This window comes from Sceloporus occidentalis, unplaced genomic scaffold (genome assembly GCF_023333645.1).
Source record: "Sceloporus occidentalis isolate IW3139 unplaced genomic scaffold, rSceOcc1.0.p SCAF_3, whole genome shotgun sequence".
In the NCBI taxonomy this organism is placed as follows: Eukaryota; Metazoa; Chordata; class Lepidosauria; order Squamata; family Phrynosomatidae; genus Sceloporus; species Sceloporus occidentalis.
Window position 1 is genome coordinate 221361403 of NW_028316983.1, and position 3917 is coordinate 221365319.

The following is a 3917-nucleotide window of genomic DNA, read 5'->3' on the forward strand; positions in this document are numbered from 1 at the left end:
TATAGGGTTACAATACCTCCTTATCTGAAGCAATATTGTTGTCCTGCCTACTCAGAAGGAAGGAGGCTCCACCTGCTTAAGTAGTTGTTCAGCTTGCGCTCATACCCATCCTTTTCTGTATCTGTTGAAGATAATTGAAATTGATCAATGTAATGAGCAATACTTATTACTGAGTTCCCATTTCATCTTCAAAAAGCCAGAAAAGTCAAGCCAAATACAGCTATTTTTGTTTCCAAACATGTTGCAGTACAGTCAAAATAACACCATGTTGGCAGAGACAGCTCAGGTTGAACAGCCCACTCATGTGTCATCTGAGCTCTGTTGGATAGTTCATTTACAAATGAAACTTTTACTAATATAATCCAATATTTATCCAGACCAAGCATGACTACACTAATAGATCAAGGTCACTTATTAAATTGTATAGTTCTACGATGTGGCCAGCAGTACTTCTCTGGGGAATATATTCCACAGAATTTTAGGATCTAATCCATGAGTGCCTTAATTCAATTGTCCTATCTGCATCCTCGTCGGAAAATCCAGCTACTTCTTGCCTTCCATGTCTTTAATGTGATCCTACTGGAATAAACCAAGCATTCTCGGTGCTATAAGTTATGACTGATACCCAAAAATATTGCCATATTTTAATTGTTGAATGCACATTAGCTATAGTTGGCAGGCTAAACTGGAGTATGCCTTTGTGATACAAGTTTACAATTGCACTGGATGGCCTGTGAGCATTAATACATGATGATAGTGATGATGATGATCAAAAGCATTTTCAAAGTCATCTCTGAAGGTGAATCTTTGATGTCCCCTAGTGGCAGAGTTCAGTATCTTTCAAGGAACAACTCACAGAAGGCCTTTTTACATGTCAAACGCTGGAGAAGAGATGACATGTCTGGTGTTGTTACCCAATTCTGAATATGGATTTGAAAATATTGAATACTGCCACAACAGGAGAAAATTTAGAAAGAGGGAGCAATGGAATGGGCTTAATACTTTGATATTTTTACCTCCAACAAAGATAAACCATTTCATTTGAACTACAATTCTTTACCTATACAGCACCCAGGTTTTTCTGGATGTAACGTCACAAAGACTTATTGAGAAATTCAAAGTTTTCTGCCTAAGAAAGGGGCAGTTAGCCTCACACAGGATAGGGACAGCCTGGATCTCAGGGGATCTTTTCTGTTGCTAATGGAGTTGAAATTTTATTACCTATTTATTACCTGTCTTTGATCCAAAACACACTGCAGAAATAATCCAGTTTGAGACTGCTTCAACTGCCCTGGCTCAGTGCCAGAGAATCCTGGGAATTGTAGTTTATCATGGAACCAAAGCTCTGACAGAGAATGCTAAATGTCTCACAAAACTACATTTCCCAGAATTCCCTAGCATTGAGGCAGGGCAGTAAAAGTAGGACATTATTAGAGTGGCAAAAAAGACAGGAGCATAGCAACATGCTCCTGTCAATAACACACAGATTATCACACAACATCGCATGACATTGCAATTATTGTGCGATTATCCCATGAATAAAGAGGCATTCTAGCACTGCTTTTTATTCATGGGATTTTTCCGTCTTTTTTGCCTGTCTGATAAAGTTCGCAGTCTCAAACTGGATTATTTCTTCAGTATGTTTTGAACTTTTGTCCCTATTCCTCACACGGCCAATAAGTTGAATGGCCTCTGCCTGCTCTGAAATCCCTCAATACCATTTTAACTGACATCTCACGCTGTATCCAAACTAGGGGGGAAAAATCCGTACCCACCTTGATTTCAGTGATGTTGGAACACACAACATATAACCATTTTCACAGTAAAAGTGCTTCTTTTAGGCTTTAATTTAAATTTAGAAAAACTTTGGGCAACATATGTCCTGCCAGATCAGTGTGGCATGGGGGGGGGGTAGGGTAGTTTGGGGGCAGGACAGATTGGTGGGTAGCATCTTCCATCCAGCAAACAAACAGCTTCAAACAGATTCATTTATATACCACTTCATACTGAACTAACAGTGTCTAAGTGGTTTACAACTGTAAGCTAATTGCCCCCAACAATCTGGGTACTCATTTTAGTGACCTCGGAAGGATGCAAGCCAGGGTCAAGCTTGAGCCCTTTCGCTGGTATTGAACTCGCAACCTTATGGTTTTGAGTGAGTGGCTGTAGTACAAACATTTAACCACTGCACCACCAGGGCTCCTTTTACCATTTTTTCCCTCTTTTGTAGTGTATCCACATTAACGCATCTAGCCGACAGAAAGAAAAAAAGACAGGAATTTTACTCAAAATTCATTTCCTATGTAACATTTGGGTTTGGGTCTGGGTGTTTTTTAAGGAAACCATCCAAGACACAAAAACACTAAATGAAGCGTGCTCCTGTTCTCCTACAGGCATGGATTCAAATCAAAAGTTTGTTTCCATCTCAAATCAGAGCCCAGGGGTTGTTTTCCTAGCTTCTGAAAGTCCTGGCTGTCGGTAGCTCTTGGAAAAGAGGGAGAGCGGCGGTGAGCAAAGAAGCAACATCAGTCAAACATCACACCGAGAAGGAGCTTCTACTGTAGACAACTATCTTAATTCAATTAGTGATTCAGAATGGAGAAAAGTGAGGGAAGAAGCATCTTATTTTTCTCCTGTTCCTTAGGGCTGCCTGTGTCAGGAGCTATGTAAAGTTCCCTCACTTATTCGCTGGGGAGCAAGAGGTTAAGAAGATTGGATGGAGGATCTATTCAATGAGGGCAAGATGGGTGGTAAGACTGACAAAAAACAAGGCACATTATTGGTTTATACATTCTGGGAAGGGGCAAAATGTGCATGGGAAGAAACATCCTTTTGTACCGATCTGAATTCACCTGGAGAAATGTGTGGCTATCAATAAAATTTGAGTTGAGATTTTTACAAATTGGTGTGGCATAAATGGGATGAAATCTGGGCAAAATACTGCACACTGGATTGGGATTATTTTGCTGCTCTGGATTCAGCCTCAGACAGAATGTAGGCCTCTGACTGACATCATCCTATTCTCCAGTATGACTTTTTAACATATCTTGCCTAATAAAACTATTGCTCTTTTGTGGAATTTGTATTCTGTTGTACAGTATTTGTGAACCTGTGATTGGTCAGAGCAGAGAGCATAAAGTATTTAAATTATAGATATGGAAATATACCATTGCATTTTTCATAACATGCTGCTGTTAGGACCTGGTCAATCATGTACTGCAGAACTTTCTTTCTCATCAAGGTATGTTGATCACTCTCACTGAAATGTGGAATTTTTTTTATTTTTTGCTTTAGCAGCTCAGAAGACCAGGATGAAATTTGTACAATCCATCAATTTCTGTTCCTTCTTATGCAGATCGTTTGTTATAAACACAGCTTGAGAGAAATGTAGTTTTGTAGGAGGAATTATATTTTGTTTATTCTGTGCTGATTATCTTGACATATATTTGTATGCCTTCCAGATTGCCTTGTGTTTGATCTGCTTGGCTTCAAATGAAGTTGCTTTAGGACCACAAAAATGAGGGGGATTATGCTCTGGCCCATCCATCAACCAGAGGAATAGGGGCTGCTGGATTGCATATAATACACACACACACACACACACACACACTTACAGACCAACAAACCCACCTGTCCTGCTCAGATGATACTGTTCGAATCTTGTAATCTCTGCACACCATTTAGAATGGTAGGTGCTTTAATAGGTAATAATCCTAAAGGTGAGCGCAATGAATTACATTCAGTAAACAAAAAACAAAAAAAGCTTATTTTAAATAATGTATAATACTGTAGTGCATTTCTTATGCAGAAATATTTTATTAAAAATATGGAAAGGTAGCACAAATATTTAACTCTTTTTAATTTACCATTGTTATAACAACTATATTTAAAATTTCATAAGTCATATTGAAGACTAT